At 44.6% G+C, this 18,458-nt stretch overlaps 1 protein-coding gene across 3 annotated transcripts in view; it reads right to left on the reverse strand.

The window, feature by feature from the left end:
* LOC119971929 (leucine-rich repeat-containing protein 4C-like) overlaps positions 1-18,458 on the reverse strand; it is a 1,202,445-nt gene that overhangs the window by 195,356 nt on the left and 988,631 nt on the right. For 2 of the 3 annotated variants that reach the window (XM_038808271.1, XM_038808269.1), the window contains one exon: positions 12,433-12,560. The gene's annotated coding sequence lies outside the window, so the exon portion shown is untranslated. Of the gene's footprint in view, positions 1-12,416; positions 12,561-18,458 lie in introns of all 3 variants that reach the window. The other variant, XM_038808270.1, reaches the window with a different exon arrangement.

Here is an 18,458-nt window from a genome sequence, read left to right on the forward strand (position 1 = left end):
TTTTCCACCAAAGTCAATCTCTGCGGGCCCCCTTCCTCCCGCAAACCTTCTATATGGAAGTAAAAAACAACACAGCAAAATGGAAACAACAAGAAAAAATTCATGAGATGCTCAGACCCTCCATGAGATCAATATTACCTGCATCATTTTAAATTTCATCACCTGGGCAGAATTGTGATAGAGCAGATCACTTGTTTGTTATAAACCTAATCCTGTCTTTCACTGCTTGACCCTAATTAAATTTAATACATTGAACCAATGCAAGTCATGATACTAGCTATGAGGCATCACCTTATCAATTAGCCCTCACGGTAGCATGGTGGTTAGCATCAATGCTTCACAGCTCCAGGGTCCCAGGTTCGATTCCCAGCTGGGTCACTGTCTGTGTGGAGTCTGCACGTCCGCCCCGTGTGCACGTGGGTTTCCTCCGGGTGCTCCGGTTTCCTCCCACAGTCCAAAGATGTGCGGGTTAGGTGGATTGGCCATGCTAAATTGCCCGTAGTGTAAGGTTAATGGGGGGATTGTTGGGTTACGGGTATACGGGTTACGTGGGTTTAAGTGGGGTGATCATTGTTCGGCACAACATCGAGGGCCGAAGGTTCTGTGCTGTACTGTTCTATGTTCTACGTAGAGACCATAAAAATATAAATTTTGAAAACTAGAAGTAATCCAGGCGAAGTCATTTGTATCTGTTAATTATAAACTAGAAATAAGAGTGGAATTTTCCATTTTGCAACCAAGTCCAGTGGTGGAGGTAGGGAGCGGGTGTCTTTCTCACTGTGGGAATTTGCATGGTATCTAGCCTCATTAATACGCAATCAGGTTTCACAATGTTTTGCATGATGCAGGTGGGCTGGATGGCACGTGCCCCATCTCCAGGTGCCATATTTAGAAGATTCCTGGACATCAACGTACCCCTGTTGAAGGAGGAGATAGCCCGCTGATCACAGGCAAAGCTGTCACGTCCCCCCAGCATGAGGCGAAGACTCTCAGTGTGGTCAGTGCCCACAGTCCCAGCCGACCAACCTGAAATGTCGCAAAAGCATAAATGACTTCATCCAATCTGTCAGGGTCAGTGAACCCTCAGCTGTTCACTCTTACCTCACTGAATTGTAGAGGGGACAGGGGCCTACGAGGCAAGGGCACCACCCCATTCATACAAGGGCTAATTGATAAGGTGATGCCTCATAGCGCCACTGCAATTCATGTAGTCTGCAGGTGGAGAGGCCATTGAGGGTCCCTAAGCACAGAGATGCTGCCTGGGCAGAGGGAGATGGCGAGGTGTGCAGGTGGTGGGGAAGGAGGTTAGGCATTGAAGGCATCAGCAAGCACTGTTAATAGCACGCCTCTGTGAGCCTTAACCTTCCATCTGCATGGACTCACTGTTCTGGAGACTGCTGCCCTAGCATCCTTGTGTATCAATCAGGTGGCACTGAGTTTGTAAGCTTGGATGCATCAAAAAGACACTTCCTCAGAATCCCAATTTCTCTCAACCCCTCCTTCTCTCTTAACACAGGAAAAGCTGAGGCACGACAGGGGAGAGACCGAGAGAAGACAGGAGAGACTGGCCTGACCTCAAGAACCTCACCGACTTCGGGGAATCGGCAATCCAGCTGCCTCGGAGGAACCAGATAGAACTTGCAGTGATGGGGAGATTGGTGGGACTTCCATCCAAGAAGGATCCATGAGTGGTGGAGTCACATCGAAGCCAGACGTTCCCCCTTGCTGCAGGCAGCACAGGCACTCACTCTGTCCTCCCTCACTTACAGGAAGAGGGCAAGGCAAGAGGATGAAGCCTTGTCCCGCAGGTCCTTTAGCCCACCCAGGACCGATGCCATTGACGGGGAAGAAGAAAGTGCACCTGCAGAGGATCACAGAAGTCACATGCACCATCCACCAGCACAGAGACACACACCTTGGTGGGTACAAGATGTGGTTCAGGCCGGGTCTCACATTCTGGTGGACACCTCATGGACACAGGTCCGCAGCAGGGGGAGGCAGTGTCAGCTACGCTCACCAGCATTTGGAAAACTGCTGGGGAAGAGGCATCTGTGGCGTTCAAGTCAGATGACGAGCCTCTGGAATCGGTCCTGCATGAGATGCTGGGTAAGATCAAGAGGCGTGGGAACACCAGGCAGGGTTGGTGGAGGCCCTCAACAGCGTGGCATGTGAGGCAGTGTTGTCATGTAAGAGTCCCTTTAAGTAATGTGTGTTTCTCAAATGGCAGCAGGGATGTCAGAGTGTGGGTGGAGCTAGGCTGTCTTTCACTTTCATTTTGAGCTGAAAAGCTGCTTTGCGGTTCGGTTTAGTTTTCTTTTAGATTTGGAGAAGCTGCAGTCACAGCAAGATGTGTATGAATCTCTGCAAGCTAAACAATGTTCATTTGGTGATTTCAAAGTGGTAACTGCTCTCAGTAGAGAATTCAAACCTGCTGTCCTTCTGTAAAAAGGGTTTTTGTCTTATGGATGTCTTATAGAGGACTGTATTATTTGGGGAGTATGTAGTTGAATTGATGGTTGCTAAGATGTTCACTGTATGTTTATAAAAATGTTAACTGGGTTCATAGGATAAACATTGTTTTTGCATCACACCTGTAAAGTGGGCCCTTGTGTTCCCCATAACCAAACTCTATTCAAAGTTGTGGGTCAGGTGAACTCCATGATATACTTTGGTGTTCTCTAAACTCTGGACCATAACAGAGTCTGTCCACTTGTTCTCTGATGAAATGGTGCATGCATTGAGGTCACCACATGGACAGTGGTGGACACCATTTGAGAATCTGATGCATCGGAAGGCCAAGATTCTGCCAGTGATAGATGCTGAGTGATCTGTCCGGTTTCACACCTTTGTAGTGGTTGAATACAATTGAGTGGCTTGTTAAGCTATTTCAGCGGGTATTTTAAAGTCAACCACAAGGCTGTAAATCTGGAATCACATGTAGGTCAGGCTTGTTAAGGAGACCTGATTTCCTTCCCTAAAGCTAATTTGTGAACTAGATGAGTTTTTACAAAAATCGACAATGCTTTAATGGTCATCATTAAACATTTAATTCCAGATGTTTTTTGTGTTTTAAGATTCCACTCTCTGCCGTGGTGGGATTCGGAGCCCGGTCCCTGGAGGATTACCCTGGGGTCCCTGGATTATTAGTCAAGCGACACTGACATGGCACCATTGCCTCCTGAGATAACAGGAAGTGGAGATTAGTGACAAATGTTTTTTTTGGGGGAGTTGTCAAGCTGTAACGATTGGAGTGAAATAGGTGTCAGTGCATGGCCTGAGCTATTTATAATCAATATCAATAATTATGGATTCAGGGACACAATGGATGTCAGCTACATTTGCCGATTACATCAAAATGGGTGGTAAAGTAGGTTGTCAGGAAGAGATAAAAAGTCTGCCAATGGATATAGACAGGCTAATTGAGTGTGCAAAATCTTGGCAGATGGAGTATAATATGGGAAAATGTGCACGTGTCCCCCTTGCAAGGAGAATAGAAAAGCAGTTGTGGTGATTGTCCCTTTAAGGGCAACACAGCAGAGTAAATGTCACATGGCCTGTGTGACCAATCAGGACTCAAAATATGGAATTACCCCATGGTGAGAGAGTCTCCTTGGCAGTGACATTTTGGGAGCAAATTACATCCATGCAGCTGTTGTCCAATTCTTATTAATTAATACCTTTTGTGTTCACTCATGAAGTCTGTGAAAATACAGCACTGTATTATTAAATAATGATAAGCGTTTATTGTCACAAGTAGGCTTCAATGAAGTTACTGTGAAAAGCCCCTAGTCGCCACATTCCGGTGCCTGTTTGGGGAGGCCGGTACGGGAATTGAACCCGCGCTGCTGGCCTTGTTCTGCATCACAAGCCAGCTGTTTAGCCCACTGTGCAAAACTAGACCCGGTGATACAGAGGGATCTGGGTGTCCTGGTACATGCATCACAAAAGGTTAGTATGCAGGTACAGCAAGGGATTAAGAAGGAAAATTGAATGCTGGCATTTATTGCAAGGGGAATGGAGTACAAGAGGAGGGAATTTTTACTGCAGCTGTATAGGGTCATAGTAAGACAACATCTGGAATACCGTGTCTCCTTATCTGAAATGGACCAAATTATTTTAGAAGTGGCTGGGAGAAGGTTCACTGAACTCATTGCCGGGGTGAGGTGCTTATCCTATTAAAAAAGGTTGAACAGATGGGGGCTTTACCCTTTACCCAGGGGCTGTTTAGCACAGGACTAAATCGCTGGCTTTGAAAGCAGATCAAGCAGGCCAGCAGCACGGTTTGATTCCCGTAACAGCCTTCCCGAACAGGTGCCGGAATGTGGTGACTAGGGGCTTTGCACAGTAACTTAATTTGAAGCCTACTTGTGACAATAAGAGATTTTCATTTCATTTACCCACTGGAGTTTAGAAGAATCAGAGGTGATCTTATTGAAACATGTAAGACCCTGAGGGGAATCGATACGATGGGAGGATGTTTCCTCTTGCAGAGGAGAGTAAAACTAGGGGGCACAGTTTATGAATTAATGGGCATCCCTTTAAGACAGGGATGGCCGTTCTTCTTTTCCCTTGAGGGGTGCTTTTCTGTGGAATTCAATTTCCCAGAAAGCAGTGGAGGCTGAATCATTGAATTTATTCAAGACAGTGTTGGACAGATTTTTGATAGACAAGGGTGTTGGGGATTATTGGGGAAGGAGGGAGGCGGGGCACAAACAGGTCAGTCTCGATCATATTGAATCACAGTGCAGGCTCGGAGGGCTGAATGGCCTCATCCTATTCCAACGTCCGATGTTCCTAATCGAACATTGTTTTCCATGAGTTTGACAAGCCATTACAATGTTGAGGTTCTTACATATTTTGTGTGACAAGATATTGTGAAAGTATGAATGACACGATATGCATGAGGGACAGGATGTCTGGCACCTGGGAGAAAAGGGCAAGAAGCTGTGTTTCCCCTTAACCTAGCAGAATGAAGGATTGAAGAATTAACAGCTTATAAACTGAGAATGGTTGAGCCCCATTCAAGCACAGAAAGATAAATAAAGGAAGGGTGTTGTGGGCCAGGGTTTAGAGAACCCCAAAGTATATCATGGAGTTCACCTGACCCATAACTTTTAATAGATTATGGTATGGGGAGCACATGGCCCACTCTACAGGTGTGGTACAGCAGAAATGGAAAAGTATTTTTTGAAGCAAAACAATGTTTATTCTATGAACTCAAGTTAACCTTTTTAAAACATACAGTGAACATCTTAGCAACCATCAATTCAAATATAACCCCCAAAGAATACAACACTAAATAATTCTTAAACTGTCCTTTTAACATCCATCAGATTTTTTTAAAAAATTAACAGAAGCACATCAGGTTAAAATCACTATTGAGAACAGTTATTAGTTTTAAATCACCAAAGGATCAATTTGCAGTTTTTAGATTACAGAGAGAGTGACTAATGTACCTTTTGGTTGTGACTGCAGCTATCCAGCTCTGAAAACGAAACTAAAACACACCCTGCAGCAAACAGCCTAAAACAAAAGTAAAAAGCTGACAGACAGCCCAGCTCCACCCACACTGTGACATCACTGATAAACACGCATTTCTTAAAGGTACATTTCTAAAACACCCATTTCTTAAAGGTACTCTCACATGACAAGGGGAGGAAAGATCGGATTAAGAGGAGAGAATCTTCACTAACAATTAACACCGGATTGAGTATGAGACTCGTGTTATTGCCTCTTCCTTGGAGAAGAAAAATCACACACTGTTTGCTGCCGGTGAAGTGGAGGAGGGGAAGGAATGTATCAGCATGGCCTTTCACTCAGATAATCAAGAAGTGTTCAAATTAAACACACAGGTTGACTTCAATTGATTTCTTCCATGTCGGCAATATTCCCATGTTCAGAATTACTGCACTGGACTCATGCTTCGCTGTTGCATGACATGACACATTAATGTGCTTATCTGCAACTTACCCAGAAGTTGCTTCTGCAGATTGTTGTGGACAGGGGCAGACTCCACAAGAGGCCAGGCTGACAGGATACAACTCTCTTTATTCTCACACTAGATACACCAACCACTCCTTTCCACTCCCCACAGCGTCACCTTCCTCGACCTGCTCCCAGGTCGGGGTTTATATCCTGTGGAGAGTTCCTCCAACAGGAGGAAGCTCCGCCCCCTAATCACCTGGCTGGTCATATTCGGAGATGTAGGAGGGGAATCGAATGCAGTACAAGTTCTATCCCCGTAGGGGGTTGTAACACAGATGTTTTGTTTAGAAATGCCTGGGGTTTTGAAAGTGTCAAAGAGTGCTCAGTAATCAAGTGGGCTGCACGGTAGCACAGTGGGTAGCACCTTTGCTTCACAGCTCCAGGGTCCCAAGTTCGATTGCCGGCTTGGGTCACTGTCTGTGCGGAGTCTGCACGTTCTCCCTGTGTCTGCGTGGGTTTCCTCTGGGTGCTCCGGTTTCCTCCCACAAGTCCCAAAAGACTTTGTTCGGTAATTTGGGCATTCTGAATTCTCCTGTATACCCAAACAGGCGCCGGAATGTGGCGACTAGGGGCTTTTCACAGTAACATCATTGCAGTGTTAATGTAAGCCTACTTGTGACAATAAAGATTATTATTATAAGTGATTATTATGATAAAGGTGTATCATGGACTTTGGAGATTTATAAGAAAAATGTCTTCTGAAGGATGTTGCTGTGTGAATTTTACCAAAAAACAATACAAAAAGTAAAAACACTGTCTATACTGGGGATATCAGTTGCCTTGAGGTAATTCCTTTATAAATATTCAGTATGGTGTCATAAACATTTCAAAACTCACTGTCTACTAAAATGGATGATATGTTACTATGGTCACAAGATAAAAACAAATTCTTAGTTACATAAATATTCCACTATGGTTAAATGCATTTTTATTTTACGTCACACAAATATAGTTGTGATCTGGGTATAATAGGTTTAGGCTGTCAAACTTCCACAAGCAGATATTGCTCTGCTCTTTGATTTATAGATCGATAACTCGATTTTATATAATACCTACTCTCATTGTCTGTTGTTTCACAGGACCTATTTTCTTATCTGTATTACCTTTGTTTAGTGTCATTAAATGTCATAGGGTACAGAGAATGAAGAGTTTTCGCTGAAAGTGGATCATAATTGACAGCCCTGAATAATAGAAGGAGGAGGATATTTTCAATACCATCTCCCTTCCCCTCTTAGTTTCCATAACCACATCAAATAATACCAAGATTATACACAGCTTGTCTGTATTCAACGTGCTCTCTCAGGGCAACAGACTCGACAGTATTAATTAGTTCATTAATCCTTGAAGCTCAGTTCTATGCCATTGAGCATTTAAATATTAATTCCACATTAAAGAATGTAATAAGTTTTGAAATTATTAAATGTGTTGCTGACAAAATCAACTGGCAACGAATAATAGATAAATAATTGCAATGCACAGATAAAACAACCAGTAAAGTTACACTGACCAAACTTCACTGAGGTGCAGTTTATAAATTATTAGATTAGTAAATTTATTTAATTAATCCCGTTAAACAACATAACATTTCACCTATTTGGCTAAATTGCCATCTAATTGATGGCTTTTTGAGCTTCCTTTTTACCCCGATCTGGGTACACGAAAAACTCCAGCTACGATCGATTGGCAGATTAATCCTGTAGCTCACATAGAGGACACGGGAGGATAGTAACTTGGGAAGATAGGGACAGGAGTGGGCCGTTCAGCCCCTCAAACCTGTCCCGCCATTCAGTGAGATCATGGCTGATCTGTGACCAAACTCCATGGGTTGGATTGTCCAATGCCCGATGCTGATATCGTAATCGGCGATCAGATGGCAAATTCCTTCCGACTCCCAAATCGGGTGTGGCGCCGGTTTGACACCGGTTTTCTATTCACCGCCCCCTCTGAAATGGCATCATTGCGTCGCGCGCCGCACACCATTGAAACGGCATTGCCGCATCATTGGAAGGCCATCCCCCAATGCTCCCCCCCAATAGGCCGATTGACATGTGATTTCAGTGGCCGGGGACCTGGCAAGGTGGCCGTGGACTGTGTCCAGGGCTGCCACAGTTTGCCGGGGGTCATGCTGCTGGCCGGAGGGGCTTCTGCGAATGCTGGGCAGACTGGTGGAGGGTGGCCAGGGCAGGCAGTATTTGGCAGGTCAGGTCCGCACAGGACCTGCGCCATGTTGTACAGTGTGACCGCTGCAGGTCATCGCTATGTGCATACGCGGCCACGGAACCGGGCTTTCTCCGGCCGCTTTTGCCGTAGGAGCCAGGAGTTTTAACCTGCGCAGCTGCTAGCCCCTCACCATTCCCAGGATTGGTGAGGGATCGCCACCAAAATGCCACACTTCCCACGCCGGCATCGGCAATTAGCAGCAAAATCGGAGAATCCATATACCTGTCTGTGGCACATATCACTTACTACCTTTGCTCAACAAAAATAATATTTTATCGTTGAAAATAATACACACAATGTAAAATAAAGAATCATAGTTCTATTTACAGCCCGGTAGATCCTTACCGGGTTACTGTTCTGCTTGGTGCCTTACTGACCTACCTCTTATCAAAGATTAATATAGATCCCCCATGCTTGTACTCCGAAGGACCATGTGGTAATCAGACCCAAACCGTAGGCCCCATGCGGGCTATTACAGTAGCGATGTATTTTCTTTCTTAATGCAAGGTTTGCGTTTTTTATTTAAATGGTAACCAAATAAATTTTTATCATCAATGTCATGATGACATTATTGCATGGGTATTATGCCTTTCTCCACTTGAAAAAATACGCTTTGGAAGCTTTTAGCAGCATTTACAACTCCCCTTAAAATAAATAAAATTTTATTTTGCAGCCATTTAACAAGCTTTTATACCATGAAACTAATGCCCCTAAACTCCAGGACAATGAAGAATGTGTCACCACAAGGGTGAATGTTGAATCAACACATAAGATTTTGCCAGTCACCAGTTCACTCTACAGAATTAAGAGTTATGTATTGACATGCCCAGTATGTCAATTATGAACATTGCACAGAACTTTCAAATCTTTTAACTCAGGTGGGAATAATGGTGTGCTGACTGTCATTCCGCAGTCGGTTTCTCCCGCCATATTCCGTTCCAGAACATAGTTATAAAAAAGGCTGGATTAGATCCCATGACATCATGCTGGGCGGGGGCGGGTGCAGGGGGGGAGGGGGGTGTTTGGGGGGGAGGGGGGGGGGGGGTGTGCTCTGAATGAACCCGCCCTGCCAGCAACCTCAGCATTCAAGAGATTGGGAAAAAGGCCACCCGGATCTAACAAGAGTAAAAGTAACAATCCTCTCCATGGACACGAGGAGTGACCCTCTTCCCCGGCCACACACACGGGGAACGCTGTCTCATGGACACGGAACCCCCTCTCACGGACATAGGAACACCCCCCACCCCACAGTCAAGGAGGAAGGAAGACCCCCACCACAGTCACAGGGCCCCCCTCCATGACACACTGAACCACCACCCCACAGACACAGACATTTAGCCCCACCCACCATTTAGACAAGGGAACCCCTCACAGACACAGGGAACCCTTTCACCTGGACAAGGGGACCACCCCACACCACGGAACCCCTCCCAAAGACACAGGAGCCCCCGAGAACCTCGCCATGGACCTACCAACAGTAGCCCTCACCGGCACTGTCGCTGGCACTACCCCTGGCAGTGCTAGGGGGCTGTGCCTGGGTATGACCTCTCCCCCCCCCCCCCCCCCCCCCCCGGAGGTTGTACTTGTCTGGGCACTCCAGCGGGGATCGTTCGCAAAGTTCCTGTTCAAAACACCTCTTGTAAACCTTGTCACGTGCCATCACACCAGCGTATGTGAATCGCGACCAGACCCCTACAATGTGCACCTGGCAAGCAGAAACCACCGGAGGTGCACGGGTGAGTACAGCCCGTAAGGGGGATGGAGGGTCATGCCCCTGGGGGCAGTGCCAGCTGGTTGTGTCAGGGGGTAGAGCCTGAGAGGGTCTTCTGTGGGGCGGTTCCGTTTGGGAAGTGTCAACCCGGTTCCATGGGACATGTGCTTGTTTTTGTTTATGGTCAACTGGGGTGGGTGGGGTGGGGGGCGGTGGGCAGGAACGGGGAGTTACATGGTGGGGAGGAGGGAGATAGGAGTTCAGTGAAGGGCGCGTTTCTCTTTTTTTTTTAAATCGAGGCACCCTCTCTTTCACAGGCCAACATTGCTGGTGGGACGAGTTCATTCAGAGCTTGCCCCACCAGCATGACAGCGCGGGACCCGCTTCTTTATGGGCGGCCCTGCTGCTTCACAGCACCAGGGATCCTGGTTCAATTCTGGCCTTGGGTGACTGTGTGGGCTTCCTCCGGGGGCAGTGGTTTCCTCCTACAGTCCAAAGATGTGCAGGTTAGGTGAATTGGCCATGCTAAATTGCCTGTTAGTGTCCATAGATGTGCAAGTGAGCCTAAGGGGTAATTGGGATAGGGCGGGGGAGTGGGCTTTCGTGGATGCTCTTTCAGAGGGTTGGTGTAGACTTGTCTACACTGTAGAGATTCTATGATTCTCTTTTGTTTTGGCAAAGTGTTTAAAAATATAACAGGAAAAGCCGGCAGCGTCGTTGGCATGCTACCTCCGCTTTTCCTGCCTAAGATGACACTTTGCCAAAAAGTAGGAAAATTCTGCCCATAATTTTAGTCTGTAACTGTAGTATTCATGTTTTCCAGTGTAAGGGAAACTCTCATGTTTATTTATTTTTCATGGTTTAGGCAGTATAGAAAATAGTTCCCTGGCATGTCACAATATTTTCACAACTAATAATCTTCCGCAATGTTTTTCTTATTAAACGGCATGTATTGAAGTATTTAATTTTAACATGATTGTGCCAATCTGCCGACTGCCTTGTTTCTGGTAAAGCAATCAAATGGTTTACTGGAGGCAGTTTGGAACACATTGACTATCTCACAGAATTTTACAACATTAATAATTAGCTGTTACTTCACAGTTTTGAAAACTAAATTGCATTATTTATCACTAAACTATTCCTTGTCACATTTGAAGACAACGTTGGCCAGGCTTTTCAGTTGCAACGATGGCAAGATCATCAGCGTTTGCCGTTGGTCCACTCTGAAGCCAACAGCAACTTCTGGGTTCCTCGCATGCAGTTACAGGGAGAAATCCTCTAATGATTTTCCCCAATCCAGTGATGTCCCTAGAGGCAGCAACTTTTAGAAAGTACTGGACTGATGAGAACTTTTCCTTTTATACTGCATTATTGTTGCTAAAAAAAAAGCAGAAAACTGTATGCCTTGTTAATGAGGTACAACTGCATTTTTAATGGCCTATCTATTGCTGCAAAACCTCTTGCCTTGGAAAAGCAATTTGGTATTGGTGCAATGTCAAAAATTTCCATTAGGATAAAAACTCCATCGTGAGACATTCCACAGTTTTTAGTTCATAAAAAATGTGTTACTTTCCTTTTAAAGATTGTTTTTGATTTTTCAGTTTCTAATGTCTATGTCCCAATCTTTATTTCTCTCTGTAAAAAATTATAAAAAGTGAGGCACAAGTGACACATTTTACTTCCTGTTTTAATGTCTGTGAGAGCACTGAAATATGATTGGCTACTTGTCTTGCTCAATGATGTAATGATTGCTGGATGCCTAGAGATGCCCTTGGATTGACATCAGATTCAACAATGTTGGGAAAGGGACAATCCATACAATAGAAATGATGAGATCTTTGTGGACAGCTTTTTATTTTGAGGTCAGTGGCTTCACTACGACACTACAGTGGCTTCACTATGACACGGACTCGATTTCCCAAAGAATCACGCTCAGAAACACGTAAGCAATCAAAGCATTGGCTGTCACTGACAAACATTCCATTCCATTATTAAGATTCACCATAATATTGCAAAATCATTGGGAGTCAGTTAGCTCAGTTGGCTGGATGATTGGTGCGTGATGCAGAGCAATGCTGACAGCATGGGTTCAATTCCCGTTCCTGCTGAGGTTATTCATGGAGGGCTCGGCTTTCTCAAACTTGCCCTTAGCTTGCGGTGTTGTGACCCTCAGGCTAAATCACCACCTGTCAGCTCTCCCTCAAAAGGGAAATGCAACCTATGGTCCTCTGGGATTATGGCAACGTCGATTTTACAGAAGCATTCGTGAAACAAACCAGTTGTTTTCTGTGAGATACCAAATATTCACCAGTACTTCCCTAAGTTGCTTGTGACTTATTTTGCCAAATTCTTGTTTTGCAAGAATATAAAACTTAAAGACCCGAATAAATTGAGAAGTGAGCTGCATTACAAGGAACACAGTTCTGGTAGTTTATTTCTTTCACTGGAACACCCAAGATGTGCAGCACATTGCCTCTTTAAAATTCAATGAGATTCATACCTCTCCTTTTTCATACCTTTACTCTTTTCAATAGCTGCTTCCTTCAAGCGTGGGCAGAAACTTCAGGTTTTCAATGGCCGCGAATATCACAATTACCCTTCAAACAAAGGCAGCACTGAACATCTCTTCTGCCTGTGGGAAGACCTGAATGTGAGGAATAAGACAAGTTATTATGTCAGCACTATGCTTTTCAGTCAAAAATACTAAACCAATAGCAGAAGATATGTCTTTTTGAGATTTAAGAAATCAAACATTACGTGTTGGTTGTGCAGGCAGAACTGCAGCCACCACCTGTTAATGAATCATAGGATGCCTATTGTGAAGAAGGAAGCCATTTGGACCCATTAAGGCTGCACTGACCCTCCAAGAGGGCACTCTACCCAGGCCCACTCCCCTGACCTCATCCCCACAAGCTAACTTGCCCATCTCTGGACACTAAGGGGCAATTTAGCATGACCAAGTGTCATGTGAAAGTACCTTTAAGAAATGGGTGCTTATAAATGGGTGTGTATATAAATATCTGTAGTGAGAGTACCTTGAAGACATGGATGTTTACTGCTGCAATGATGTCAGAGGGTGGGTGGAGCTGGGCTGTCTGTCAGCTTTTATCTTTTTTGAGCAGGCTGCAGGGTGTGTTTTAGTTTCGTTTTCAGTGTTGGAGCTGAAGCCAGACCAAGCAGGTGTACTGCTGTTCTCTCTGCCATCAAAAGACTATCTCTTGATCGTTTGGTGTATTCAGAATTATAAATGTTTTCAGTAGTGACTTTAACCTGATGTTCTTCTGATAAAGGTTTTGTTTTTAAGTCATATGGATGTTAAAAAGGAAAGTTTAAAGGTTCACTTAGTGTTGTAGTCTTTAGGGGTTGTATTTCAATTAATGGTTGCTAAGATGTTCACTGTGTGTTTTAAAAAGGTTAACTTGAATTCATAGAATAAACACTGATTTGCTTTGAAAAATACTTTTCCATTTCAATCTGTACCGCACCTGTAGAGTGGGCCGTGTGCTCCCCATACCACAATCTATTAAAAGTTGTATGTCAGATGAACTCCATGATACACTTTGGGGTTCTCTAAACCCTGGTCCATAACACCAATCCACCTAACTTGCAGATCTTTGGAGTGTGGGCAGCTGGAGGAAACCTATGAAGATACGGGGAGAACGCGCAAACTCCACACAGCCACCCACGGCCGAAATCGATCCCGGGTCCTTGCCGCAATGAGGCAGTTGTGCAAACCACTATGCTGCCGTGCCACCCATGACGTTCGGCGACGTGTGAGTAACAGAAAATGGAGGAATATTATTTCAGTTTTTTATTCCAATGGAAATGCTTTTTTCAGGTGGGTCAATTTAAATTTATTAAACCACTTTTCACAAGTTTGATTTTAAACTAAATTCGTGAACTGAATTGGATCAAACTATTATAAATTAGTGAACAAATGTAATTCAAATAATGGCAACAATGATATTCTAACTACCTTGTACACAGGTAGAGTTTTATTCAGGCTATAAGTTATTCCCAGGAGATATTGTGGTGTAGGGGGCAGCCTTTCTGCCTCTGTGATCAGAAGCTCCAGGTTTGAGTTCAACCCCAGGACTTGATAGCCAAGAACGTGGTCAAACAAGTTGAGTGTGTCAACCTACAAATCCTTCCAAACACGGCAGTGGCTGGTCATGAGGACGGGAGAGACTCCCGATCAGCTGTGCTTGATGTGGAATGGCAGCCCTCAAGCTGTAAGCCTCTGACCACAGATGAGTGACCTGTTCCGGGAATTACCAGCTACGGAAACAGACAGGGCAGTACGGCGGTGCAGTGGTTAGCACTGCTGTCTCACGCCGCTGAGGTCCCAGGTTTGATCACGGCTCTCGGTCACTGTCCTTGTGGAGTTTGCACATTCCCCCGTGTTTGCTTGGGTTTCGCCCCCACAACCATAGATGTGAAGGATAGGTGGATTGGCCACACTAACTTGCCTCTCAATTAGAAAAAATTAATTGGGCACTCTAAAATTTATTATAAAAAAGCTATGGAAACAGACGAAAGTCTGCCTCAGTGCATCACGAGGTGCCGGAAGAGAATTGGAATAAGTTATTCCAACTACAAATAAAACCAAACTTTTTGATGGTGTTTTGTTAATATTGAGATTACATCATCACAAATAATAGAGAAATATTCCCGAACAGCGGAAAAATAAATGGGAGGGCAGCACGGTGGCACAGTGGCTAGAATTGTTGCCTACGGCGCTGAAGACCCGGGTTTGAATCCCGGCCCTGGGTCACTGTCCGTGTGGAGTTTGCACATTCTCCCCGTGTCTGCATGGATTTTGCCCCCACAACCCAAAAGATGTGCAGGATAGGTGGATTGGCCACGATAAATTGCCCCTTAATTGGAAAAAATAATTGGGTACTCTAAATTAATTTTTTTTTAAAGAAAAATAAATGGGACAAGGAATGGCTACTGAGCCTATTCCTTCAACATGCATAATCTATTCTATTATATGTGCAAACTATTTAACAGGCATTGGAAATGCTTTCAATAAAACTCGGAGCTTTACATATTTCAATTCTGTGATGCTCTGAGAACTTTGCTTTCCTAAAAATCTAGCCTCCTGTTCATTCTTCATATACTTTGCTGCACCTTCAGCTGCCTGGTACCAAGCTCTGGAAATATTTTTCTGTTCATTTCCACACTCTCTTTAAGAAACTCTTTGGAACCAACCTGTGTGGTTAGGTTTTTGGCCATTGCCCATTTGGGACATTATACTACTTTGATGGTTCTGAAGGGCGGTTTAGCTCACTTGGCTGAATAGCTGGTTTGTGATTCAGAGCAAGGCCAGCAGCGTGGGTTCAATTCCCATCCCAGCTGAGGTTATTCATGAAGTCTCAAACTTGCCTCTGACCCATGGTGATGCTCAGTTTGAATCACCACGTCAGCTTTATGGGACTTTGGCGACTTTACCGTTATATATTGATGCAGTATGCCATTGTGGGAAACTACTTGCCTGCCTTTCTGCTATACTGTTCTTGTTATTCTAATATGATTTAAGAATTATATGTCCATGTGTATGTATACAGAAGTATCCAGATTGTCACATCACTCACGACTGCACTGCACTCTGTGTATTGAACTAATGATGTATCAGCCCACAGCACATAGGGTTATCTGAGAAATACATTCAATGAACCTCCAGCATTTGAATTAAAAAATGTGATTATTTAAAATTTGTGGGAACCACAAGACATAACAAGACAATTTCATGCTCCCAGCAGCATTTAGAACATAGAACATAGAACAGTACAGCACAGAACAGGCCCTTCGGCCCTCGATGATGTGCCGAGCAATGATCACCCTACTCAAACCCCTCCCCTAACCTTACTTTTTTTAGGACTCTACGGGCAATTTAGCATGGCCAATCCACCTAACCCGCACATCTTTGGACTGTGGGAGGAAACCGGAGCACCCGGAGGAAACCCACGCACACACGGGGAGGACGTGCAGACTCCGCACAGACAGTGACGGCACAGACTTGTAATGGAAGACAGAGACAAAGCTCACATGGCAAGTACACATAGAACATAGAATGCAGAAGGAGGCCATTCGGCCCATCGAATCTGCACCGACTCACTTTAAGCTCTTACCTCGACCCTACCCCCATAACCCAATAACCCCTCCTAACCTTTTTGGACACTAAAGACAATTTAGCACGTCCAATCCACCTAACCTGCACGACTTTGGACTGTGGGAGGAAACCAGAGCACCCCGGAGGAAACCAACGCAGACACGGGGAGACGGTGCAGACTCCGCACGGACAGTGACCCAGCGGGAATTGAACCTGGGACCCTGGCATTGTGAAGCCACCGTGCTAACCACTGTGCTACCGTGCACACATTTGTGCTTGTTTGATGACATCATTGCGCACGGAACATGCTCATAATATATGAGTAAATTATACTATTGATAGCCAGAAATCAATGTTTATAATGGTACAAATATTTTATGTGGCAATACCATGAAGAGCTGATTGAAGAATCCTTGCTGAGGCACACAGATACTAAACAAGGAACACAAAGTTAAAATATCTAACTCAAGGTAAAATCAGATCCAAAATGTGAAATAAAATGAGGAAAGACAGATGGGATGAAGCGATAGAGGTTTCTAAAGCTCTATTAAATATATACATTTTTCATAAGGGTTGCTGGATGAAAGAGTTGTGCTGAAGGTAATACATATTATTTATTTCTGTTTTACCCATCTCAAAACATGCCATATTGCCACAGCGATATTCACTCAGAGTCGAGTTTTGGTTACAAGGTTATTTTGCTTCATTTATCTCTGTTCGTTTGCTGACCAGTAGCAAGCGGTTATGTTTGAGAATGGACAGAGACAGTCGCAGTTTTGGTCGAGGTGCAGGCTGCACCTCACTGAGTTGGGAGAGCCAAAGAAAATAAATGATATTCCGTTAGGCCTGCAATTCAAAAAGAGGAAAGACTACCTTCCTTGTTTCCCCACATGGAATGTGAGTGGGGCTCTATTTCAGTTGGATTTCATGAGGGAAACGTTTGAGTATTTGCTCCAGCTTGCAGCTAGTGGGAAAAGAAATAGTGATCCTCATAGCGCCCTGTGGCAAAAATAAGTCAGCAGATCTAGCTTGAAAAGCCTTGGGAAGGTGCTTTGAAAGACAACTTACCTTAATGCTGAGTACGCAGGTCGAGAAGTCAGGAAATTCAACTCCAGATGGACCTCAGAGCATTTCCATTAGCGCAAACTGGACCAAGCTGCACACACATTTTTGCAATTTTTACATTTTTCGGGCCTCGCGTGCTTGTGCAGGGAAACATTGCGAAAAGCTGGGAGTGGAACAACATAGAAGGCAAGTGTGGAGGCAGAGATCGGGGGAGGGCACAGGGAGTAGCCTCACAGGGAGAGGGGCAGAGAGAGCTCCCAACAGAAGAATGATTAATATGCAACCTACACATTTGGGCCTTTTAGGTATCACTTTCATACAGTGGCGGACTGGCCAGGGTGTCAGCTTGCCCGATGGCAAGTGGGCCCCTGATGAAGTGGGCCCCCTATATCAAATAAAAATGCAATAAAGAAACAAACACAGACAACTGTTTAGTAGTAAAAAGGAATAAGAAAAAAAAGAGAACAGGACACAAATAAGCAGTGCATGAAAAGGAACGAAGCAGGGGAGGTAGTGGAAGGATGTGGAATAGGGGGGCCCGGGTCGGGTATAATTAAGGAAATTCCATGTTTTCAGCAAGAGTGTGTGAATTTAAAGATAAAGTTACAATTCGTGATTTGAGATGGTCGGCAACTTCAAAGGGTATCAAGCAGTAGTCTTGGTTCAGCCGGTACATCGGTCCGGGGCCCGGAGAGCCAAGAAGGGGCCCATGAATCTCTGAAGGGCCCTTAAAAATAATAATTAATTAGATAAATAAATCTCCAACTTCTTTCCTGAGATTTGTATTCTAACTTAATAAAATATAATTGTTTTTAAAAAGGGCAATACCAAATAACAATGCAATAAAGAAACAAACAAATAATCACTCAGTGTATGAAGGAACGAAGCAGTGTTAAACGGATGTGAAAAGGAGTGGAGGGGGGAGGGCGGGGGGGTGGGGGGTGGGGAGGGGGGAGCTGGTTCACCCGGGTCGGACATAGTTGGAAATCCACGTTTTCAGCAAGAGTGTGTGAATTTAAAGATAAATTTACAGTTCGTGATTTGAGATGGTCAGCAACTTGAAAGGATATCAAGCAGTACATAGGGTCATGAGGTCACCGAAAAGGAGAAGCGGTACCTTTGACCGTGAATCATGAGGTCAAAGATATTGAAGTGATAAGCCATGATCAAAGGGTTGCGACTTGTAACACTACACTGGTATCAAACTGGACATGTTAACTTTGGTCGTGGGACCATTCTTAATGTCTTACTATAGTCGGACCAAACTTCTAAGTTTCAACAGTTGTCTCAGTTGCTTGCTGGTGTGAACACTGGACAGTGGATTGTCTCCTCTTCTGAAGCTGCATAGGCCACAGTAGTATT

This window comes from Scyliorhinus canicula, chromosome 9, assembly GCF_902713615.1.
Source record: "Scyliorhinus canicula chromosome 9, sScyCan1.1, whole genome shotgun sequence".
NCBI lineage: Eukaryota > Metazoa > Chordata > Chondrichthyes > Carcharhiniformes > Scyliorhinidae > Scyliorhinus > Scyliorhinus canicula.